The sequence below is a fragment of the Narcine bancroftii genome, chromosome 3 (genome assembly GCF_036971445.1).
Source record: "Narcine bancroftii isolate sNarBan1 chromosome 3, sNarBan1.hap1, whole genome shotgun sequence".
Lineage (NCBI taxonomy): Eukaryota > Metazoa > Chordata > Chondrichthyes > Torpediniformes > Narcinidae > Narcine > Narcine bancroftii.
The window spans coordinates 367,193,954-367,220,652 of NC_091471.1; the positions used below are offsets into that span (position 1 = coordinate 367,193,954).

A 26,699-nucleotide genomic window follows, 5' to 3' on the forward strand; every position below is an offset into this window, starting at 1 on the left:
AACGTGTATGTAATATGTGTGTAAGTTTAGAAAAGTTATTTGATTCGCATTCCAATCTCACTTCTCATTCCTCCAAGTAAGGTAAATGGTTACTGCTCAGGAAGGTTCTTGTCAGTTTTCAGAGAGAGATTTGTTGTTCGCTGGACACCCACAACTGATTCCTTGTAACCTGCCACTTCGGTGTCTTGCCGAAGAAACTTGCCCTTTCAGGGTTTTCTAGATGATAACTTCTTTCTTTCAAGTGAAACATTAGGCACCCAGTCTTCTCCTCTTGTATAAACCACAAGGGTCTTCCCAAATGGGGGTTTTCCACAAGCTTGCCTGCTTGTCCTGTTCCAGTCCCAGCTACTGCTGCTGACTGTAAAAGTGCAGAACTGATCGATCGCTATCTCTTGAGAAAAAGCCTGTTTTTCTCTCTCTGCTTGCAAAATACTATGATCCTCTTAGAACAGCAAGTTCCACTCAAGACAGCCTGCGGCTCCAACATGTTCTTTCATCTGTTGTCTTTGTGTAAACAACAATCCATTAGTGAAGTCTCTTGGGCACTCTCCAAAGCTTTTGCAAAGGCTCTTGGCACTTGACTGTCTAGCATGAGCAGAGCTCCAGTATTTTAAATACGATCTGTTTTAAAGTGTTTGTATGCGACCCCTTTCTTAATTAGGGAATTCTTTTCCATTCTAATTCCATATTTCTCTTTTTTATTCTCCACCACATTACAATTTGCTGGTGTCATTTTATCCAATTGTTGGAAAGTATGCACATTGGAGACTGGGGAGGATTAATGCCTCCTGTTTCTTCACTCCACTGTGAACTTTTCTGTACACCACAAAAATGAGAACAAAATGAAGTTGGCAAATGGGTGAGATGGGAGATCTCTGTTTCACCTCTGCTATGAAATGAGCAAACGCTGTTTTGTTTAAAATATTACACACCTGCAAATATCAGTGATAAATAGTCCAATGTCCTCACACTTCGGCAACATACTGGGCAGTGGTTAAGAATTAGTATTTGAAATTAAACAGAAGATTCTGGTGTTATAAGCTCACATTTAGTAACCACACTTTAAGGATTAACACAGGCTGGAAACCTTTCATAACAAAACCTTTTCACAGCAAAATCATCCACAGCCTGTGATCAGACAGAAGGCGTTGTCAAGTAGGAACCATAAACAAAGTTAATGGTTTGGAAGAACAAATGAACAATGGCTGTTATTTCAGGAAGAAAGACCAGATGGGACATTTACAAGTTATATGATTATGAGTAATTTTTTTTGAAAATTGATACAGAAAATATTACAGTATTGATCAAGCAAGACATGTGATTGAGACACCTGAAAAAGCAAGATGATTAATAAATAACCAGAGAGGCACAAACAGAAGTGAAGGACTTTGTGTGAAATGAACACTTCTGTTATTTCTCTTTTTCAGAAAAAAAGTGAACCACTGAGACCATTGTAATGGTCATTTTTGATTGACTGGCAAAAGAAGCAGGAGAATTGCTTCATTGGACCATTCTGATGGTCATTTTGTTTGACCCTTGCCTGGGTTCTTGGAAGCATCGTGGAAGTCACATTTTGTTTCCTCTACACAAGGAAAAGGGGAGTTATAACAATCATTCATATGGAAGATCAGCCTTTGGAAACAACTCAACAATGATTCGTGAGTTCACGGCAGTCTGATGACTCAGTGTTTTATCTGCTTCATAAGTACTTCTGAATATCAGTTTAAAAGCTCTAGGTTTCAACACAGGATTTCTAAGATTGATCTTTGAATTCACTTTCCAGAATTGTACCTAGGCTGTAATCATTTGGGTAATCCACACACACACACACACAAACACACACGTATATTCGCGCATAGTTGAGGTTAATTTTAGATTTAAGTAAGATGTTATATTATTAGTAACTATGAATAAAAAATATTGTTTTATTTAAAATAACACTGTTTTGGTGAATTTATACTGTTGCTTGTCGATGATATAACACTCTAAGAATTTGCTGTTTCATCCATAACTAATCAAGAACAACATCCCATTCCAATATTTCTTATTAGATTAGATGGGATGAGGTATTCTAATGGTGAATCTTTAATGACTATTGGTGAAGCCAAGCAAGCGACAGCAATGCAGTCTCTACTTATATTTCTGCATGTGGGGAGGTTGTCTATCTGGTATTATATTGGTCCTTGAGAGCTTATCCAATGGCTCAGAGGAAATCAGATATCGCTGCAGTCGTTTAAAACGAACTGCTCTTGTGCTTTGTAGCTTCAACATCCTGCACACCACCTTATTCAGAGATGAAGGGAGTTGAAGTGTGTTTAGTAAACTTTGGGACCGCAGACAAACTGCTTAAAAAGAATGACTGCAAGTGTGGAATAGTCATCACCAAAATACTTCTTCAACAGAACGTGTTAAAATATGTTCAGTGACCCCCCCCCCCCCACCAAGAGAATACTCTTGCATAACTTAATCTAGAACATTCTCCCTCTCTCCTTCTCACACCTCTTCTGCTTGATGTGTCCCTTCAGTCATTTTCTAGGCTATATTTCCAGCTACTTGCTGCATACACTTGATGTAAGATCTACCAGTGACTTATGTGCCATTGTACATTTCAAAGCAATTATATTGAGAATTGTGCTGCAAACAAAGGGAAACTTTCTCAACCTTCACGGGTAATCTGCTTGAAAAAAAATGACAGGAGGGGTTGAACAGTGTGAGTGTCACCTACGGCATCCTGCCTCAACAGAAAACATGCTAAGATATGTTCAGTGACCTTAATGACCCAGAGAAAGCTACCCTGCAGACCCAGGAGAGAGAAGGGGTCCAGCCACTTGCCTTCCTGCCCAAATAGCCACAGCAACAGATAATATTACTTTTAAATATTTAGAAATATGGAATGAAAAGCATGGTACAATTTCAGGGTAAATATTTCCTCAGACTAACACCATAAGCATCAAGATTGTGAAAGTGGCAGGAATTGGAGATTTATATGTCTACCTACTACATGACAGTATATTTGCAGCAAGACCGAGAGGTGACACAAATCCAGAGAAGCACTGTGAAGTTAAAAAATCTCTTGTACCCGAGTGGGGTAAATTGCTCATTTGAATGGTGCCAGGTTGTGGAGTCATACAGCTTGGAACAGGCTCTTTGGCCACACTTAGCCACGCTCACCCAATTGGCATTCTGGGCTGGTTCCATTTGTAAGCAAGTTCAACAAGTTCAATCAACTGCTCCAGTTCTACCTTTCAGGATTATTCTCTCTTCTGCTTTTCTGTGCAAATATAACCATATAACAATTAAAGCACAGAAACAGGCCAACTTGGCCCTTCTAGTCCACGCCAAACACTTTCTCCCACCTAACCCCACTGACCTACACTCAACCCGTAACCCTCCATTCCTTTCCCATCCATATATCTATCCAACTTCTCCTTAATGCTAATATCAAGCTTGCCTCCACCACTTTGTCTGGTAGCTTGTTCCACACACCTACCACTCTCTGAGTAAAGAAGTCCCCCCCTCATGTTTCCTCTAAACTTTTGCCCCCTAATATTGTGTGCAGTTGAGGTTAACAAGATTAGGTAATGAGAAGAAAGAGGATGCTAATAGGCTTTTCCCACTGAGAGTGGGGATATAAATATGACAGGTCTGAAAGAGGAACATTAGGGGAAAGATATTCACTCAGTGGTGGGAGTCTGGGACAAGTTGTCTTCTGACATGGTAAATTTGGGCTCACTTGTAAGTTTTAAGAATACATTGGGTAGATCCATGGATGGGAGGGATCTAGAGGGTTAGGTACAGGGTGCAGGTCAGTGGGACAAGCAGTGTAGTGTTTTCAGCACAGACTAGAATGGCCGAAAGGCTTGTTTGCTGTGCTGTCAAGTTCTATGGTTCTAACTCTCACCTCATGTCCTCTTGTTTGTATCTCCCCCTTTCTTCAACGACAAGGCCTCTCCATGTCAACTTTATCTATACCCCTAATAATTTTAAAAACCTCAATTAAATCCCCTCTCAACCTTCTATGCTCCAAAGAATAAAGACCTAACTTATTTACAACTTAGACCCCGTGACCCCAGCAACATTCTACTAAATCTTCTCTGAACTCTCTCCAAATTGTTGATCTCTTTCCTATACTTTGGTGACCAAAATTATACACAATACTCCAAATTTGGCCTCACCAATGCCTTGTACAATTTTAACACACCAGCTCCTAGACTCAATGCTCTGATTTATAAAGGCCAACATACCATATGCTTTCTTCCACCCTATCCACATGTGACTTCACCTTCAGGGAACTATATACCATTATTCCTAGATCCCTCTGTTCTACTGCACTCTTCAATGGCCTACTATTCACCATGTACATCCTATTTTGATTAGTCCTACCTCATACTTATCTGGATTCCATCTGCCATTTTTCAGCCCACTCTTCTAACTGGCCTAAATCCCTCTGCAAGCTTTGAAACCCTTCTTCACCATCCACAGCTCCATCTATCTTAGAATCATCCGCATACTTACTAATCCAATTTACCACCCCATCATCCAAATCATTAATGTATATGACAAACAGTAATGGACCCAATATTGAACTCTGAGGCACACCATTAGTCCAATCTGACAAACAGTTATCTACCACTACTCTCTGGCATCTCCCATTTCACCACTGTTGAATCCATTTTACTACTTCAATGTGAACACCTAATGATTGAACCTTCCTAACTAACCTTCCCTGAGGAACCTTATCAAAGTCCCTATATACAACATCCACTGACTTACCCTCAACAATTTTCCGAGTAACATCCTAAAAATATTCAATAAGGTTTGTCAAACATGATCTTCCCCTCACAAATCCATATTGTATGTTCATAATCAAACCCTGCCTATCCAAATATTTATATATACTTTCCATTAACTTACCCACCACTGACGTCAAACTTGCTGGGCTATAATTACTAGATTTACTCTGCCCACCTTTTTTAAACAATGGAACTACATGAGCTACCCTCCAATCTCCATTACAAATGACATTTTAAATATCTCCATCAAAACCCCTACATTAACCTCCCTCAAGGTCCTAGGGAATATTCCGTCAAGGCCTGGAGACTTATCCATCTTTATTTTCCTTAAAAGTGCCAGTACTTCCTCTTCTTTAATTATCAAGGTTTCCATAACTTCCCTAGTTATTTCCCTTCCTTTATACAGACCAATATCCTTCTCCTTAGTAAATACTGCAGAAAAAAAAATGTTCAAAATCTCTCCTGTCCCTTTTGGCTCCATACATGGCCGCCCACTCTCATCCTCTAGGGGACCCTCAGAACCCTTTAGCTCCTAATATATCTATAGAATCCCTTTGAATCCCTTACTTGACAAAGCAACCGTATATCCCCTCTTAGCCTTTCTAAGTTCCTTCTTTTCACATTCTTTCTCTTCCTCTATCACCTCATTTACTTCATGCTGCTTTTTCTATGTCTCTCTTTTTCTGAACTATATTTCCAATGACCCTTGAAAACCAAGGCTCCCCAAAACTTTTAACCTTTCCTTTCATCCCAACAGGAACATACAGCCTTCATACCCTTACAATTTCACCTTTGAATGCCCTCCATTTTCCTTCTACATCCTTCCCATAAAGCAATTTATCCCAGTCCACACCTTCCAAATCCATTCTCATCTCCTCAAAATTAGCTTTTCTCCAATCAAAAATCTCCACCCTGGGTCCAGGCCTATCTTTCTTTATAATTATTCTGAAACCAATAACATTGTGATCACTGGACCCAAAGTGCTTCCTAACACACACCTCCGTCGCCTGACCAATCTCATTTCCTAATAGCAGATCCAACACTGCCCCTTCTCTAGTTGGTACCTCTATATATAGAGGTAGAAAACTATCCTCAACACATTTAACAAACTGCAAACCATCCAGCCCATTTACAGTATGAACCTTTCCTGTTTGCTGGGCAAACATAAAACAGACAACCTGTGATCAGATTTCATCCCAGGATTCCAACATCTATCCAAAGACCTAAATCACCATGTGACCATTGTGGCTTGGTAAAATAATATTCTGTTCCTGGCTCTTCCCATAGAATGAATTACTTGGCAAGTGAGTATTGATTTGGTTAATCCATTGTTGGTGATCTCAAAGGAGCTGTAAATTCAACAGAAAAATTCCTTTCTGATTACTGTAAGCTGTGATGTTGGGCACTGAACCTTAAAAGACTACCAATCCCTGCTGCTATTCTTCATGTAACATGGATTAATTAATTGAACTTATTGCAATGATAGGCTGACTGAACTGGAGACACACAGGTTGAAGCTGCGATGGCTTTAATATCTTCAAATAATATAGTGGCAGTGAATGTGTTTGGATGTGGCATAATGTAGTTAAGGTTACATTACAGAATGTACCCAAAAATGCAACTGGTGTACAGGCAAGCAAATGCAGGGATTTACTTGCACTTAATTGTAGAGATTGAATTGCAGGGATCCTATTTTGGTCAGCTCAGGGATACTATTCTGGTTGGGTACCAGTTACCAGTGGTGTTCCACAGGGGTCGGTGTTGGGGGGGGGGGGGGGGTCACTTTTTAAGTTGTCTGATACTGAATATGATGGCAGAATAAATGGTTTGCAGATTCTACAAAAATAGATAGAGGAGCAGGTAGTGATGAAGAAATTAAGAGACTGCAGATAGATTAGGAGAATGGGCAAATTAAATACAATGTTGGAAAGTGTACAGTCATTCACTTTGGGAGAAAGAATGAAAAAGCAGACTATCATTTGGATAGTAAGATGATTCAAAATTCAGAGGTACAAAGAGACTTGGGAGTTCTCGTGCAGCATTTCCTTCAGGATGAGTTGGTTATGAAGATAGAGGAATAGGAAACAAGAGCAGGAACGTGCCGTTGAGGCTTTATAAGGCACTGGTAATGCCTCACCTTGAGTATTGGGTACAGATTTGGGCTCCTTATTTAAGAAAGAATGTGCTGGCATTGGAGAGGGTTCAGAGAATATTCACAAGAATGATCCCTGGAATTGAGGGATTAGCATACAAGGAATGTTTGATGGCTCTTGGACTGTACTCCTAGGAGTTTAGATGAATGAGTGGGGACCTCATAGAAGCATTTTGAATGAAGAAAGGCCTAGACTGAGCAAATATGGCAAAGTTGTTTCCCATGGTAGGGAAGTGAAGGATAAGAGGGGACAACTTCAGGATTGAAGGGATCCCATTTAAAACAGAGAATGTGGAGGAATTTCTTAAGCCAGAGAGTTGTGAACCTCTGGAATTTGCTAAAAATGGCTAGCTGTGGAGGCCAGGCTGTAGGGTGTATTTAAGGCAGAAACTGATAGGTATCTGAATAGTAAGGTTATCAGAGGTTATGGAGAGAAAGTTGGGGAGATGGGCAAGTGGGAGAATGGATCAGCTCATGATAGCCAAATGGCCTGCTTCCTCTCTGCTATCTTATGCTTTTATGGTTATGGCCTAATTGAGGAAAAGTAATATTTACTTTTATTTAATGGTAATTTGTACATCAGGAGGGATATTTGTTTCTCCTAGGAAATGCAGCTTAAATTGTACAAAATATTTTTAAAACTTCCCATTAAATCATGTCTATGGAATATTTTACTTGAAGAGCTATGGTTATTTTTTTTTCTAGTGTAATTCCTCAGTACAAGGTCACTGTTTCAATCCAGAAATATGACTTTTTAAATCAAAATTATTCACTTACAGGATGTGAAGGTCATTGCCAAAGCCAGTGTTGATTGTTCATCTCTAACTGTCCCTGAAATCCACTGTACACCACATTGAACAGTCTGTGGTCATCTCGCTGGCAGATTGGGTTGGGTCAGAAGGAAACAGCGAACCATGTGTTTTTAATGGCACTTCACCTGTTTCCAAGCATGTTTCTAAATTACTGGTTGGGAACTCTGGCCGCTGGTCTAATAACTTAGCCACTCTTCTGGCACGTCCTGAGAGTGCCCGAGAGGCTCCTGAAGGAGCCGCGATGGAGGCTGGAGACAGAGGGAACAACCATGATGGAGGACAGATATTCCAGAGGTATTGAGAGTGAAGTTGGAGTGGCCAAAACGGAGGTTAGAACTCCAGAAATGGGCACAGCTTGGATGATCTAACCATGCATGTAAAGTACTGGCACAACGTGATCAGATATTTAGGAAATTACCAGTAGTTACAGCCCTACTTATCTGTGTGCAAGCAACACTTCATTAATAGTTAAGTCTGAGGTTGCCTTCATCCTGGTGCAAGTGGTGAAGTAATGGATGAATGGAAATTTTAGCGAGGGAATCAATTTTTGCCCTCTTGTAGGTATCGGGTTAAGAAAATGGCAGCACCGTTATTGGGACAAAATTCCTCATAAAAAGGCAAAATCAGAATAAAAACACCAAGATACACAGTTGAGAAATGTACTGAAAATTGTGCCATGATTCCTTTACCAGCCTCTTCCCACATTATACAATTCCAAGCAGTAGCAAAGAGTGTCTTGGGAATACTCTCTCAAAAACAGTTAAGAATCTCAAATATAATCTTTAAATCATTCAGAATACCAAATATTCGGTGGAGAGTAACAGAGTGTGTCAGCCAACATTTCTTTTCAAAGTCACCTAATATCGAAGTGGGTGCTCAATACCTTCCTGTTTGAAATGACAATCAGATTTTTGGCCAAAGGTTTGGAATTTGAGAGAGTGTGGCTCTCAACTCTCTATCTGCTCATGTAGCTGTGGTCGATGCTGCAGAATCCTTTCCAGCAACCACAAAGAGAGACGAGGAAGGCAGTGCCAATCTCGGCTGTGAACAAGTTGCAAATGTTCCAGCTCTAAACTCTGTTCACGGGAAGTATCATGTCGAATGGCGTAATGTGCCTTGAGTGAGGTGAAAATGGTATTTCGTATGCAGAATAAGGGTGGTCTACTCATCAGATGTGGACAGATTCTCTCCCACTGCACCTTGTGCTTAAATCCACCATTCGAGCTCTCAAAATAAACTTGGCCTGGAGCTCAAAAATGGGGAGAGAGAGAGAGAGAGAGAGAGAGAGAGAGAGAGAGAGCGAGTGCACAGTTAAGCATCTTCACACAAACACAATGCTGCTCCAACTGCAATATTAACCCTCTAAGGACAGCAACCGAGGTATTAGATCAAATTAATATTTACATCAATAGTCTTAAACATTGCATATTTTGCTTTTGGTTTGGTTTGAACATTCGTTTGAGAATTCAAGAAATCCCTTGGTTGCCGGCGAACTATTTCTCTCCTATGTTATAGTAATATCCATGAATAATTAACAGAATAGGTTGGGAATAAAGATGAAGTCAATAGTAAATCCTTTATGTGGGGTTCATTTCAGCTGTGGTCCCCACCCCAGTATCTGGCACCTATGGGGATTGGTAGATGCTGGATAAGTGAATGTTTGGGTTGTTTGAGAGTGTGAATTGGTGAACTAAACGCTAAGGTGTGTTCATTTTAAACTTTTGTATTTTTTATCTATTTATTTTCCGCGATTTTTTGGCCGGTTGCTTGAATTCCGGATGCCGGGGATTATACTGTACCAAATTCTATGCGAAATTGTCGCAAGTTTGATTATTCTGTTTGGAAACAGGCTTTGTTGATAAGTGCAATTCATCTTTCCCCAGACCATTGTTCTGGACTGAATTCTGCATTACTCTAAACTCGCAAAGGATATTCTGTTGTCATAAGAACAAATTACTTTGAAAATTGTTCTCCACATTTTTATGTATAATAGAACTTGGAGATTTAATAAAATATTATGGATAGCAACTGATGATAAAATTCAAGCTAGGAAATAAGGAGCGACGCCAGACATTGCACAGGTCACTGATGGTCACTTGCACAATTGCTGCCATCCTGTTGGTCCCCCATGTGTACTTGGGGTGTGAGAAATGATGATTGTGTGGCCATGACTGGTAATTTCACTGCCCACAGGATCAATATTTCACACATGTGGAAATGAAAATGATAATTCAGTCGTGTGAAATAACACAGTCGGCAGCAATGTTCGGTGTTCCAGGATTCATTTAAAGATACATTTTAGACTTTGCTGGGCAAAAGTCATCATTTATTCTGGAGGCAGTCTTGGTATTCCTGCAATCCCTGAAGGTGGATATAAATATTATATTACATGCATGGAAATATATAACAGGTCTACATCCTCAGACCTTATTAAGGACCTAATGCTCTTTGTTAACTGCCAGCTAACAGACTATATGTGTGTGATGCAATTATAGTGTTAACATTATCAAACATCCATTAATCAGCCTCAATCCTTTTTAAAAAAAAACAGTTCATTTTTGAAGTTCTTCATGATCTATTTTTTCCATTCCAATATACTTCTGTTTGAACAGAATGATGAGACTAAAAACGCAGAAATGCTGGAGGAACCCAGCAGCTCTCACATAGGAGGTAAAGATGGATTTACTGATGTATTGGGAAAAACAGGCACCTGAATAAAAGAAATAGCAGGGGTAGGGATATAGACCAACAGAGAAACGATGATGATTGGACATCTTCCCTAATCGTCCCCTCTCCACCTTCCACAGGGATTGCTTCCTCCGACTCTCCCTTGTCCCTTCCATCCAATCACCCCCTTGGCGCCAACCCCTGCGACCATAGGAGATGCTCTACGTGCCCACACCTCCTCCTCCTCCTCGACTGTTCGGGGCCCCAAACAGTCCTTCCAAATGCAGCAACAGTTCACATGTGAATCTGCAGGGGTCATCTGTTGCATCAAGTGCTCCCATTGAGGCCTCCCCTACGATGGTGTGACTGGACGCAGACTGTGAGATTTTTTTCGTTAAGCACCTCAGTTCTGCCTACCATGATAACGTGGATCTCCCAGCGGCCACTCATTTCAATTCCCCATCCTATTCCCTTGCTGCCAAGGTCTCGTGCACTGCCAGGCTGACTACCTGAAAATTGTAGGAACAACACCTCATACTCTATCTGGGTACCCTCCATTCCTGATGGCCTTAACATCGACTTCTCAGTTAGCCACATACCCATGTCTCTTTTCTCATAGCTCTCTCTCTCTCTCTATCTTTTCCCCTCTGTCTCCTTTACCTCAGTTCTCCATTCACAGAGCCACTCTCTCCACCCCCCCCCCCCCACCAATTCTCATGTTTCCTCTCTCCTGGTCTGCATATCCAATTATCATCTTTTGTCTGCTGGTCTGTACTCCTTCCCCTGTTATTTCTTTTATTCAAGCGGTCACTGCTTCTTCCCAATCCTCGAAGAAGGGGTCAGCCCGAAATGACGGTAATATACCTTTACCTCCTATGAGCGTTGCGAGACCGGCTGAGCTCCTCCAGCATCTCTGTGTTTTTACCACAATCACAGCATCCGCAGACTTTTGTGTTTCACTCCACAATGATGGGATCCAATGCCATGCACAAAATCTATGCATCCCCCCTTCCGATCTTTTCATCAGTCATCTAACTTAGCGACCAAACAGATGTATATCATATTATAAATGGTTAGCTTCTTTCAAACACTCCAAAGATTCATACAAATTCGCCAAACAACAAACTAAACCATGTGCAAGCATTTGTAATACTTTCTCCCTGTCTTGCCAACTTGGCCAACCTGATAGCTCCTTGGAATAATAGCAACGGTTTGGTAATTGTATTTCACTTGTTAGCACGATTTTATCTTGTTCATGCTCCAAATCCTTATGAATTTTGTGTCCATAATAAACATTGACCATAGAGTTTTCTAGTAATTAACTGCAAATTATTTCTCAATAAAGTTGCAAAAATGTATCACAGTCATTAATCTTTCAGATTAAATGTAATCATATATTAATTACATATAGTGCACTAAAAGACAGTGAATGCAATGAGTGGCAGGGCAACCCAAAAACGGCTCCAAGCTGAATAAAAATGCTCAGAAAATAAATAGTATTCATATGTAAGAGATAAGTTGTAATGATTTCAAGACAAATTAATTGAAAGGTTCCGATGCTGATTCTAATCTGACTGAACTTTAATCCTGGTTTATGATGGAATTTACATTTTTTGATCGATTTGTTTTTAGCCAAGCATAGGTAGTCTACCACCTCTGAATGCCACATCCTACTTACAAATACATTCAGGAATATAGATTGCATTCCAACCACAAGAAAAATCTTGGAAGAAACTTGAGAAAATTCTCCAATACACCTGTTAGTATTAAAATCCTGTTCCAGAGAAGATGGGTGATAGACAGAATGGTGGACCCACTGCAGAAGTGACTGCCTGCCTGCTGTTCACAGAAGGTAGTCAAAACTGGAGATAGACAGGAAGGCACAACAGCAGTTAATCTGGCTTCAATACAACCATGGTCATGGCAGAGTAGCAGGAACCCTTCCTTGCACAGCATTATAATTAGAAAGCCAAATGGCATATTGGCCTTTGTTGCAAGGGCAGGGATAAACAGAAGTGAGAAATGTTAACTGCAAATTGCACAAAGTTTTGGTGAAACCTCTCCTGGTCCCACCAAAACTGCAGAAAACTTTGAACAGTCATATGCTGTACCTACAATTACATGTACCTTGACTGGTGCAGTTTAGATTCATTACATTAATTTTGGGATGAGGCTGATGTGCCTCATACTGAAGTGGTTTCCCGTTGCCTTTTACAGTTGCAGTGTCCATACTGGATGGGTCACCCTGGCCATTGATCAGCAGATTCATCTGCCCAGCGTTTTTAGTTTCACAACCACAAATTCCAATTTGCAGAATCTGCCTGTAAAAACTATCCATCATCTGCAATGCGTGGCTTCACGTGACCCTGATTGGGAGGCTAAACAGGTACTACACCTTGCCCAAGGGTGACCTGTAGGCTATTGGTCGGAAGGAACGCCTTACATCTCCTTTTGCTGAGCAATTACGCAGCACTGACACCGTCCTATTTGTCTCACCTCTCATGAATATAGACCAGTGTATTAATCTCTCTTATGTCAGTGCTGCGTAATTGCTCAGCAAAAGGAGATGTAAGGCGTTCCTTCCGTCCAATAGCCTACCGGTCACCCTTGGGCAAGGTGTAGTACCTGTTTAGCCTCCCAATCAGGGTCACGTGAAGCCACGCATTGCAGATGATGGATAGTTTTTACAGGCAGATTCTGCAAATTGGAATTTGTGGTTGTGAAACTAAAAACGCTGGGCAGATGAATCTGCTGATCAATGGCCAAGGTTACCCAACCAGTATGGACACTGCATCTGTAAAAGGCAACGGGAAACCACTTCAGTATTTTTTCCCTTGTATTGAACTCAACATTGATTATGGTCTCAGCTCAAGGATGGAGCCTTCACCGAAGAACGGGGAGGCAACAACTACAATTTTGAGGGTCAGAGATCATGACGGATAAAGAGACATGATCGCCCACGCCGAATGGTAAAGCACCTGAATGAATAAGAGGTGCCAGGTTAGTCGCTGGGAGAACGTTTCCTTAAAATGCAGTGTCCAGAGCAAGCGGCCATTGCCTCAAGAGCACTTAATCCATAGACCATAGAACAGTACAACCCAGGAACAGGTCCTTCAACCTATACCATCTGTACCAAACATGATGTCTAAATCAAACTTACAATCTGTTGCTCCAATATCCCTTCATGTTCACGTGTTTATCAAAAACCCCCAAAATACTGCTTTTGAAATATCAGAAACGTCTTGACACAGAGGGGTGAGCGTTTGAATTTCTTAAAGAGTTGTGAGTACTGAATTATTGAGTGTATTCAGGGATGGGATTGATAAATATCTGGGCACCAAAGGAGTCCAGGGGAATGAGAATTGCACAGGATAGCAGTTCTGAGGTAAAGGTTTGGCCAGGATTTTGATGAGGGGCAGAATAGACTTGAGGAGGCCTATTCCTTCTTATATTCCGGTATCCATTTAAAAGAAAAAAATAAACAAAGTTAGTTTTAATTCTTTTCGATAAACCAAAAGGAAATATAATGCCTTTAAAATCCTTAGCCATACTTACCGCCTGCCTTTGCAAAGCCACTCATTTATTAAAAATAAATTCAGTGCTTAAAAAGGTGAAATTGGGTGCTGGTACAAATGAGAGAGCATGAAATCAAGTTTGTGCCAGAGTCAAATAAAAGGAATATTTAAATCTAAAAGTCAAAATTCAACCACTGAGACTCTCATGAGAATAATACTTCTTTAGAAATGCTTGTAAGAGGTTTTTTTTTGTTACCATTTTGAAAATAATTAATCTGTGAACCTTTTGAGCTGAATGGGTCTGCAAGGCATAACTAATTATTCCTCAAACAAATGAAAAAAGACAAAATCCAATTTTGTGAAAACACGGACAGAAAGTTTGTCACTGGAGATGCTGTGGGTTTGTGACCTGGAGAAAGTAGAGGACTGGATTGCCTGCTCGTCTCTTGCCACAGTAATTACAAAGCACCTAGAGTTGTGATATGGTGACGGCAAAAGGCGTTAAAAAAACTTTATGAGATCTGTTCATTTCCACAAAAGAGGTCATATTTCCTGGGACAATTATATGATTCTTGGTATTCTGCCCTATTATCTGACGAAACCTGTACCATGATTGTAATTTATTTTAAGGTTATTGTTATTAGATTTCTTGGTTAATCATGAGTTATAACTCAGATCTGCCTGGTGCCTGTCAGCCTCGACTCAGCATGGGCTGGGGGAAGCACAGAAACAGATGGTCTGAAATCCACAGAAGTGTAAAATACACTGTGCCTCTCACCATGGTCGAAGTGCCAGCTGTAGCCTGGCTACTACTCCATATGCAGACCATCACTGACCATCTGCAAAGGGTGAGCAGGGCAGAATAAGTACCTGTTTACTTGACAGAAACACCGCTGACTGCCTCCCATGCCAACTAAACCATGAGCGGAAACCTCTATTTCCGCGACTCTGCTTCCCAAAAAAAAATTATTAATTAATCCAGAAGAAGGAGTGGAAGGATTTTTAGCACAAAGCAAAATGACATTGAAATTTTGATCAGAATCCAAAAATATGGTCAATGCAGAAATGATTCACTGATAATGCAAATGACGACTATAATGAAGATAGATTTGAGAGTATTTTGTGCATCAGGCCTGTTGCATTAATCTGCATAAAATTTCATAAATAATAAAAATTATTCTGTTCGTAATATATACAAATTTTAAATAAAAATAACGCCAGTATCAATGCAATGTGCTTTGAGTAATATTTCTGGATTTTTACGGGTATCCTGCCATGTTCATATGGCACCTGCTCCATTTTGACTGGGTTCCCTAATATCATCGAGTTACCCCCTACTCAAAAAACAGTTGTCATTATTACGGTTGTTTCTGAGAATTCAGTACTGATCTGTACAGGTGCCTGAAGGATCATCTGGCGCCGTATTCTACACCTTCACCATCTGTAATGAATCAAATTACTCTCTCCAACTGCTGGTCCAACCAGATGGCTCTCCCTGCTACATCAGATGAAGAAAATGCTGACAGGGAGGTTTCAAATCTTTTTTTTATATTTTATTTATAGTTTTTCAAACCCTCCCTCACCACCCCACCCTCCCCCCCCCCAAACCTCACACACTCACACCTCAGGTAAGGGAATCTGTATTGGAAGCATCCCTGCCCTTTATTCCTTTCAAGTAGCTTTTTAGCTCGGTGGCCCCTACTATATATACTCAACTGTTTAGGGGCAGACACACATCAAGGCAATATTGAGCATCCACATCAGCATACCACACCTAGACTAACAGGAACAAAGGAGAAAATGGAAAAGGTTTGAGGATTCATATGTTGAATGGATTAATTTCTCACTAACTACATCACCTTTATTCACAATGTAAACTACGATTGCGTCTTGTTCCTCTAAAACAGTGGTTCTTAACCTTTTTCTTTCCACTCAAATACCTCTTTAAGTAATCCCTATGCCACAGGTGCTCTGTGATTAGTAAGGGGTTGCTTAAGGTGGTATGTGGTTGGAAAGAAAACCACTGTTTTAATCGTACCTCATTGACTCGTTATGTGCACGGTTTCAGAACTCCAAAGGAAATGGGCCAAGGACAATTTTTCTCAAGCAAAATAGTTCAGTAACAATTGGGTCTAGAGCAGTGATTCTCAACCTTCCCTTCCCACACACATACCACCTTAAGCAAGCAATCCCTTACTAATCACAGAGCACTGATCGCATAGGGACTACTTAAAAGTGGGATGTGAGTGGAAAGAAAAAAGCTTAAGAACCACTGCTCTAAAATATATCCTCTTGAATTTAATACTGAATATCTCATTCTATATTGTCAAGCAATAATAAAGATTTAGGTCACCTAGCTGTTATTTGAAATTCAAGAATTAGATTGTTATTTTTAAGTGGAAAAGAAGCAACACTATATCAAAATAGTTACAGACCCACACACTTATTGCCAACTATTCTGTAAACCCTCACAAGGAAACTGTCATTGAATTCCTGTCATGTTGGAACTAGACACCCTTCCAACTTAAAGCTCCTTAGTCACTGTTGGGTACAAATCTATTCCCATTTCTCAATGCAAAATAGTGTGCATCACGCCCATTGTACGTTGTTTCTGACATTCAGATCTAATGAAGTCTGCTTTCGTAACTTCACCTGGCTATGCCCCATCTTCATCTTATCCACTGGTCAAATCCACGCCTTTGTTTCCTTGGAATGACTTTTCCAATGTACTTTAGCTGATTTCTGAAACTCAAGGGTGGCGTGGTTAATGTAGCAGTTAACATAACACCGTTACAGTGCCAGTGACCAGAGTTTGAATCCGGCATGGTCTGTAAGGAGTTTGCACGCTCTCCCCTGTCTGCGAGGGTTTCCTCCCAGCCTTCATAAAACCTACTGGAGTTGTAGGTTAATTGGGTGTAATTGGGTAGCACTGGCTTGTGGGCCAAAAGGGCCTCTTACTGCGCTGTATATCTAAATTAATTGAAATACTTTCCAAAACCATGCTTTCTACCATAATAACTGACTAGAACTTGTTCAGCCATTGACCAAATGCTTACTGACATATCTCGGCTGCTGGTTAAGCAATATTTTTCTTTATAAAATCTATTTTTTTAAAAATCCCACCTACTATGGCCTTCATTCTCCCTCCCTCAATCCCATGGCCCTCCAAGATGTGTAGGTTTTTAGTCATGGCAATCATAAGCTTTGTAAGTTAAAGGAACTTAACTCGTGACTTTGTTTTCAAAAGTGAAAACCCAAGTTCATAAATTCCCTGTCTAAACATATTTATCTTCCTATTTCTTTTTAAGAGATATCCTGAACTCTGATACCAGAGGCAAAAGAGAATGCAGATGCTGGGATCTAGAGAAAAATAATTATCTGTTAGAGCAGTTCAGAAATTGCCTTTTGCTCCAGAACTTGGATACCATCATTCCCTCAGTGCTGGTCAAGAAGTTGAAAACTCAAGGCCTCTGCACCCCACTCTGCAACTGGATCCTTGACTTCTTCGTTGGAAGACCACAGTCAGTACGAATTGAAAACAGCATCTCCTCCTCACTGATCATCAACACAGGCGTGCGCCAAGGATGTCTGCTTAGCCCACTGCTCTACTCACTATACACCCATGGCTGTGTGGCCAGGCACAATTCCAATGCGATCTATAAGTTTGCCGATGACACCACAGTTGTTGGCAGAATCACAAACGGCAACGAGGAAACATAGAGGAGGGAGATTGGTCAGCTCATTGAATGGTAATGACCACAACAACCTTGCGCTCAACGTCAGCAAAACTAAGGAGATGATTGTGGACTTTAGGAGGAAGACAGGGGAATATGACCCAGTCCTCATCGAGGGCTCAGTAGTGCAGAGAGTCAAGAACTGGGTGCCAGCAGCTATATTTTGTGAGGTGTCTGAGAAGATTTGTCACCAAAGGCTCTCGTAAACTTCTACAAATGTACCATGGAGAGCATTCTGGCTGATTGCCTGGTATGGAGGCCCCAACTCTTAGGACAAGAATAAACTCCAGAGAGTTGTTAACTTGGCCTGCAACATTACAGGCACCAGCCTTCACTCCATCAAGGACATCTACATGAGGCGGTGTCTTAATAAAGCAGCCGCTATCCTCAAAGACCCCCACCCAAGCCATGTCCTCTTCATTCTTCCATCATCAGGGAAAAGGTACAGGAGCCTAAAGATGAGAACTCAGCGGCACAAGGACAGCTTCTTCCCCTCTGCCATCAGATTCTTGAATAATCAATGAACCAAAGACACTGCCTCACATTTAGTGCATTTTTAAAAAAATTTACAGTAATGCTGTAAGATGGTTATAATATGAATGTTTGCTCTGTGACGCAGCCGCAAAAACCCCGAATTTCATGGGAATAAATTTGATTCTGAACTTTTATATTGGGTTGAAGTTCCTTGTGAAAAAAAAATGTCCTTTGACAATTTACTTCAAAGGCAGAAAATAAATATGTGGAACATGCACAAGTAGAATATTATTTTCTATCGTATGCACCACATTGAACCAAGCTTCTCAAGTACATTCCCTTCAACTTAAATGGAATCAAATCTCAGAAGCAGTGCCTATAATATTACATCTCACATTTAGCAGATGCAAGAAAGAAACAAAAAGGTCCATCCATTCATAACTAACTGATGTATAAATCATGTAACTGTAAATATTGTTTATGTGTTCACAAAGGAGATAAAAAAATTAAGAGGGCAGAATAATGTATCAACTGAGAGCGAATTGAATTGTGTGTAGAATTCTTACTCTTGCTGGAGGGTGTTTCACGAACATCTGGCTTGTAGGAAGCTCATCTCCATTTTGTACTGATCAGTTTAGACCTTCCAAAAGAGAAGCAGTTTCATTTTGGAAGGATCTTGTTATTTTTCTTCTTTTAAAATTAAACTTCTTATAATTAACTACAGTATTTACATTTCTGTGAACTATCATGTTTCATGCAGTATTAAAATATAAACATTAAATTCATTTAAAATTGAACTTAAAACTCCAGGAGACTGTATTTGTAAATAGATGCCAGATAGGGCTTGACAATAGAAAAGGATAGAATAGCAAAAATTACCTTCAACTGCATCTCACAATTAATGTTAAAGAGAGAAAAATCAAGAAATTATCCCAGGCATGCAAAACCTCACTTTCTGTGATGAAACTCTCTGGAATCAAGCTGATTAGCTTTTGCTCTTTTTTTTGCCTTTCTGTTATGACTGATGAGGCCTTTGTGGGAACTCTGGACTCAGTCAATAATGGGCTAGTAGGTTCCTGATGTCACATAGGTTAGTGGTTTGTAGGTGATGGTCTCCTTTCAACATTTATGCAGAGCTAAGGGGGCTAGACTCAAGATGATCAACACCATCTTGAGTGGTCCAAGAGCACATTGCATTGAACCTCCAATACAGCTGGGAACCCTTCAGCACCCTCTGCAGCCTCTAGCATCCCGGATCTGATACCTGGAACCCCCTTCAATCAGTTTTGAGTCAGTATCCAGCAGTCTGCAGCCTGGTGCGAGTCCCTTGCCTGCAGTCTCCAGCAGCTCACAGCCTCCATGGGTTCCTTGCCTCGACTCACCACCAACAGCCCGCCTATGTGGTTCCTTCAGCCGCAGAATCCATTACTGGTCTGCCGCTGTGGACGTCCCATGGGTTATCTCCTTTACTTCTCCTTCTCAGACGGGGCTGTGGTCTTCCTGTTAACTGGTGCCCTGTGTCGGACCTCCGCTTCCCTGGAATCTGCAACCCCTCACAGCTGCTGCCAATCACGGGTGCCGCAATCTGGAGCGCAGACTCCCCGGTGGTGAGATTTTAAATAAAATTACTATCAGCACCTTTAACAGCCATTAAAAATCTGTACAGAGATGACAGCAGTTGGACTGGGCAGTTGGATCCCATGGGATCGCTGTGTCTCTGCTCCCCACTGCCCGCTATCCATGGGTCCGCAGAGCCGCTATTTTTCCTGAATATATCTATTTCATATATTCATATCAAAATAAATTTAAATGTTCTGTCTTTTTTTGCCTTTAATTTTACACAACTACCATGGGCAAATTTGTTGGATTTACCAAAATATTTATTATAATGTTGCAGAGCCACGACAGGATTCGAATCCAGCGCTATCTGGAAGGAATTTGTATGTTCTCCCCCTGTCTGCGTGGGTTTCCTCTGGGTGTTCCAGTTTCCTCTCACCCTTCCAAACGCATGGGGTTGCAAGTCAATTGGGTGTAATTGGCAGCTTGGGATTGTGGGACGGAAGGGCCTGTTCCCATGCTGTATGTCAACATTTATGCAGAATCCACAAGCATCGAGTCCACGCTGCTGAAGATCCAACTGCGCTGGGTGGGTCACGTCTCCAGGATGGAGGACCATCGCCTTCCCAAGATCGTGTTCTATGGTGAGCTCTCCACTGGCCACCGAGACAGAGGTGCACCAAAGAAGAGGTACAAGGACTGCTTAAAGAAATCTCTTGGTGCCTGCCCCATTGACCACCGCCAGTGGGCTGATCTCGCCTCCAACCGTGCATCTTGGTGCCTCACAGTTTGGCGGGCAGCAACCTCCTTTGAAGAAGACCGCAGAGCCCACCTCACTGACAAAAGGCAAAGGAGGAAAAACCCAACACCCAACCCCAACCCACCAATTTTCCCCTGCAACTGCTGCAACCGTGCCTGCCTGTCCCGCGTCGGACTTGTCAGTCACCAACGAGCCTGCAGCAGGCATGGACGTACCCCTCCATAAATCTTCGTCTGCGAAGCCAAGCCAAAGAAAGAAGAAAGAAAAATAACTTTTTTAAGCAAGTGGGCCAAGTTAAACCTGAGACCTTTCTGAAGTATCAAATATTATTGTGGTTTATCCTCAAAATTAGCACTGATATAATGCTGTCTATATTTCTCAGCCCCAGGGAGAGGGTAACTTTCCTGAATGCCCATGAATTATCATCTCATCACTCGACAAAATGTCATTATTACCAATGCAGCACGGGTTAGATAGTAATTATCACCATCCTGGAGGAGAACTCTATTACCGAATAGTTTCAGAGTTTATTTATTAGAAATCAGTTTGTATCAATCTGTCCACGAATCTTGGACTGTTAAAAGCAGTATTAGGCTGCATCAGCCACTGAATTAAATATATAGAGATGAAACCAATTCTGCTCCAAATGAACTCTCAAATCCTCAGTGTGTAAAATCTTTTAATTGAATTCCTGTGCTGTTCCTTTTCCCATTGAAATGCTGACAGAAAGATATCTGGCTTTAGTCTTGGGGGGGGGGGGGGGGTGGGGGGGAGGGGAGGGGAGGGGGAGGGGTGGTGGTGCAAAAACCTTCCAAGGGGGATCTTTGGAAGAGATTTAAAATGGTTACAACTAATCAATACAAAAAGAATGAACCTGAACCTCTTCATTTCTAATGCTGTGGAAATATGTCAATACAGGGATTAAAGTGATCTGTCTTATTGATTCCCAAAGGACAGGCCTCCCCCTGAGGTGCGATCACAACTCCAACAGCACTGCAGTAATGTGTTTGCCTTCTCAACCATAAAAACTACAAATTACTGCTCTGAGGGGAACAGACTGCCCCCAGAGCAGGCAGGCAGATTACTGAGCTATTTACCTGAATCACTGCTGGTTGCAGGCACCAGGCAGTAATGTAGGGGAAAAAAACGAGGCAATTTCCACACTGTGTACATAAAAAGGGAGGAAACCAGAAGTCACTCGGAGCCTCGCAAATGGAACAAAAAATGGGGCAGAGAGAAAAATAGTCAAAGCATTAAGGAGTCAAAATGGGTCCTGAATATGATCGATACGTTTCTTTCCAGATGTAGATATTTATTAAAAATGCCAATAGAACTGGCATTGGAAAATAAACTCTTTTGTGACTTTCATTTGAAGGAAAATCCAGAAAATGGCAATTTGGATATAAAAATAATTTCTAATTTAACTAATTCAATATTGGTCCTTGTAATTTGAATGTGTTGTAAATAATTATCCTAAGGATTAGGGTAGAAATCAGGGGAAACATGGATGCCAAATTTGCCTTTAAATGCTCTAGAAATCAGGCTGCAAAGGAAGAAGAGTTAAAATCAGAGATGAGCTGCAGAAAAGCACGCGATTTATCTCACACCTTCAAAGAGAGGAATTATTCTGGTGCTTGGTGGTGGGGAGTGCGAGGTGGATAGAAGTGCAAAATGAACATGACTCTCAAGAGAAGCAGTGATGATCATTTGCCACACAGTTTCCTGGGTGTAGAAGGTTGGAATTTGGTTCAGCCAAGGAAAACCCAGAACATCCGCAAGAAAGCAGTTTTTTTTTCTCTCTACTGACTGGCTCAGAGGAGAAGCCCAAATTTTTCCAATAGAACATTTCCAACCTCATGTCAGTGGGTAAAGTGGATGAGCAGGACTATGACTGAAAACAGGTGGAATTAATTTAAATCCATTCTCCGACAGGACACATTTACATTTCTGAAAGTTATTTCTATTTCATAATGTTGAGCTTCTCTCCAATTAAAGCCATTTTGGACATTTAAAAAATCTAACTTGAATTGTTTTTGACTGTAGTGTGTAATGGTCCCATAAAAATAACCCGGTTTGACAGGTGTTAACAATGTCAACTCCATCTGCGTCTGTTCCAATCCTTGCCTCCCATTTGAAATGATGGATAAGATAGGAAAGCATAAGAATGTTTTGATAACCCTCCCCACTGCTTTGTTCTATTTTCACTGGTGTGGACCTCACTTCCTGAGATGCAGGCAGGTCATGAAATAATGGCCATCCATTTACTACCTGGAAGGCTGGCAACATTGCTCATTATGCAGGCAGATTAAATGTTGCACTATAAACATTACGCAGTAAAAAAGGGAGCTACCCACGAATAAGTGAGATACATGAAACTCAGTAGATAGGAAGAGAGGGGAAAAATCACTGGCAAAGAAATATTCTTAAAAAGCTTTGTTTCTGATGTGGGTGGGTAGAGCGTGTCTGACTGCATAAATGGACGAACTGTCCCTGGCCCATCATATAAACGCATCCTTACGTTAACTTGCTATTTTCAAATTCCAGGAGCTAGTCTATTTGAATCACATTTTTAACCATGACTAAGAATCGCATTTACCAATTCATAAGTTCTGTGACTTTGCTTTTCTAATGCTTAGTGCAAACATGCAGCCACAGGTCATCCATAAATTGATGGACTTAATAGGTAACTGAGAGCATTTTGGAACCACACTGTAATCTCCTCCCAAAAGAGGATCGGAATTGAGCAGCCAGCACACAGATACAATGAAAAGAGCCATTATTCTGCATTATGGCTCCTCCCACCAGGAAGCTACAAACTAAACATAAATTCAGGAGTTGTAAGATCATTCGTGTATTTTTCATCAACACCATCTCTGAGAATGTATTGGGAATAAGGCAGAAGTAAATTAATTTGTCCTCAGAGAATAGAAACAGAGAATTCAATGGGCCAGCTTGCCACTCAAGCTACCCATTCAGTCAAAGCACTCGAATAAAGACAGGTGGACTTGCATTTCCATAGCATTTTACATATCACTTTTGGAGATCCCAATGACCTTTACAAAATACTTTTGAAATACAAAGACTTTAATAAGGTAGGAAGTTTAGCAGCAAATGGATGAGCAACAAATTCCATCAACCCCAATGTGGTAATAACGAGTTGATCTTTTTTCAGTGAAGAAGGGCTAGAACTAAATAGCAGAGTAATATTTAAAGAGAATTTTTAAACAAATGAAGGAGAAGCGTACAGAGAGTTTGGCAGATTGATTTGGGGGAGGGGAGGGAGGAGGAGGTGACACTGAATGACCAAATTTTGTGATAGATAGCCCATGTAATAAATATTAATCTGGACGTCAGTGATCCTCCACTTTGAAGACTAATGAATCACAGATCAATCACCTCAGTGAGCCGGTTAGGCTTGCCTTATCCATGAAAGTGCAGCCCTGCTTCATCTCCACAATGGAAGATACACCCAGATGTTTGTTCTCAGTTTTTTGGAAAAAAACTTGAAGACTTGCGATTCAGAAGAATGCTAAAATAAAAAATTCTGCTCCACTGTTCAGAACCATTAAAAGAATAAATCTTATTAAATCTTAACAATTCACCAACTAGAGAAGGACAATATCACAAACTAGCAGATGTAGATCATTCTTTGAAAAATGCTATCCCAAAGAAAGAAAATTGTAATTATCAATTAATCACACGTATTTGAACAAAAATTCTCCAGTTATCCAATGTACGATGAATTTATCACATGCGAGAGGGATCAAAAAATTCATTGAAATTGCTGAGGCACATCAACTATATAGGCTCTGATTTTAAAATTCTACATCAAAAGGCCTCAAGTGCATGGTGTCATTTAAGTCAATGTACATGCTTAGGGTCTACAAAATGTCCCTATACCTATAGCATTGGCAAATCATTTGATGCTGTCACTTCAGTTGATAAATTGTGTATTCTGCAGCTTAAGGCCTAAATCTATCCTTAGATAATTGGGAGATTCTCTTGTCTTGATAATTTACCATAGATATCGTTTCAGGTCTTAATTCTCTGACTTCTTGGGCTTCTAAATATCAATTTCTGCCTTTACTAAATTTCTGGTAACTGTAGGTCTGCAAATGTGATTCCTGAGACATTTGGTTGCGCGGGAGGCTAATGGCATTGAAGAACAAGGGTATAGGTCGGTCATCTTCAGTGTTCACTCTGGCTGCCATCACCAGAATAAGATAACAGAGTATCTAAGTGAGACTAAATGAGGTAGATCACGGAATTTTGGAGCAACACACAAAAGCTACTTGAGGAATTCAGTGGACGATCACAAAATGTGGAAGTTCAAAAGGAGGTTGGTTCATTGAATCGAAGCTGCTTCATTCACAAAGCTACCCAATTATTTTAATTTGCTTGATGCTTTCTTCTTCAAAATTTTTGCCCAATTTGGGGCATTACTGTCAGAATGGAGGGAACTGCTTTGTTATAGGCACAAGTATGTCATTAAGTAAGTTGTTCGCTATTTTCTTTATTTATATCGCACAATGTATCTTTCTGCTGCATGTCTTTGTGTCTGAAAATAAAGCTAATGTGACTACAGATTTTAATATTAAGTGAGAGAAAGAACTCCAGGAAGAACTACGGTGGTGAGAGTTCTCCTGTGTACAATTCCACAGAATGTGTAAAACATAATTGCTGATTTTGACTCGAAGTTATGTGCAACACTGATTTGCGGTGACTGAATGTTCTGGCTTTGTGAAAGGTAGCTATGATGACTGCACGCTCTAGCCAACAACATAAATGCAAACTGTATTCCAAGCGTTGCTGGAAGACATGTGGTGAAGACAAAATCCACAGCATCTTTTTGTGAGTAGAATTCAAGAAATGGTTCTTTTAAATGGTTGAGGATTAAATGTCTGAGAGTAAAAGCCCTAGAAAAATCCTTGAGAAATTCAGTGCACTTTGGGTCAAAATTAAATAATTAGATACACTGAATTGAATTTCAAAAAATGAGGCAGAAATTATGGGAGAATGTTGATTTGTTTAACAATACAGTCCATATATAGAAAGTAGAGGAATTAGGTGAACGGGTAGGGGACCATCAGATTCAGTGTTCAGTACCTCACAAAAACAAAAAAAAAATCTTAATCAGGAGGAAGGAGGCCTTGGCAGCAAACAAAAAAAAAATCTGGCATGAGAGAGAAAGCCAAAAGTTGCCAGATGAAGATACTCTGATAACTAATCTCCAGATGAAACTCAAGATGGAGGAAACAATCCATTCTCCACTCAAAAGGCACCTTCCTGAACTGAATATACCCAGGCAACTTTGAGGGAACAGTAAGATGCTTTGAAGTTTTTGAATACCACATCAATGTAGATCACGAAAGGTAAATGGTGATCCAATCTCCTCAAAAATTGCCATCCAAGAAAAAAACTCTGAAAAGGAACTCCAAAAGATGCAGTTTAAAAAAAAGGGGGGGGGGGGGGTAATAGCCAAAGGCAGTTAAAACACCATGCAGGTGAACTACATTGTGGTGAGAGAGAAGCTTGATAGGATATATCTGACCAACAAGATGATGCATGATCATAAAGGATTACTAGTCAACCCCAAATCTGGGAGAAATCATGCCTGCATTGACAGAGATCAAGACATTAGCAATAATGCCTGACCAAGTCCAGGAGAATGAACATTGATGAGGAGTTTTCACTTTTGACAAATTCAACACATTATTTGAATGATGCAAGTGACATGTACCTTTCGACGTTGAGCAATCCGGTATATGTTCTTCAGAAAGTAGATGACACTTACAGAGAACATGAGACAGCATTAGGCAGATAGTGTCCAGATCTTTGGAGTGGTAGACAAAGGGCATACCTGTCATCTCCTTGAGGAAAGAACAAGAAATCCTGGCTCTATCTGCATATTGGCCAATGCAAAAGAAAGCAGAAAAATTGAGAGTTTTATGGAAAGGCTTACACACTGCATGGCGTTAAACCAAGCCCAGAGAAAGACAGAGCTGATAATGAGATGAAAGCACAAACACAGAGAAAGAACTGTTGAATCCTCCCAATCTCATTTGTAAACACATACCTCAAACCTGAGAGAACTGATGAAAGAAGATAGCAAATACAAATGATTGGGAGCCATGAATTTGAAGAGGTTGTGTGCACCGATAAAAGGCAGCCTTCTTGCAACAGTATAAAGCACGATTTTTCAGAAAATGTTTGTGGTTAAGGTTTGGGAGCAATT

The 26,699-nt window shown here is 40.6% G+C and overlaps 1 protein-coding gene and 1 long non-coding RNA gene across 16 annotated transcripts in view; one reads left to right on the forward strand and one right to left on the reverse strand.

Moving 5' to 3' along the window:
- The window catches only part of LOC138756645 (uncharacterized), a 33,378-nt gene extending 15,048 nt beyond the window's left edge, over nt 1-18,330 (forward strand). For both annotated transcript variants that reach the window (XR_011353221.1, XR_011353222.1), the window contains exons 4-5: nt 1,428-1,658; nt 17,248-18,330. This is a non-coding gene — a long non-coding RNA (uncharacterized lncRNA). The remainder of the gene's footprint in view (nt 1-1,427; nt 1,659-17,247) is intronic.
- Nucleotides 1-26,699, reverse strand: part of rbfox3a (RNA binding fox-1 homolog 3a) — a 644,989-nt gene that overhangs the window by 326,040 nt on the left and 292,250 nt on the right. The window lies entirely within an intron of this gene.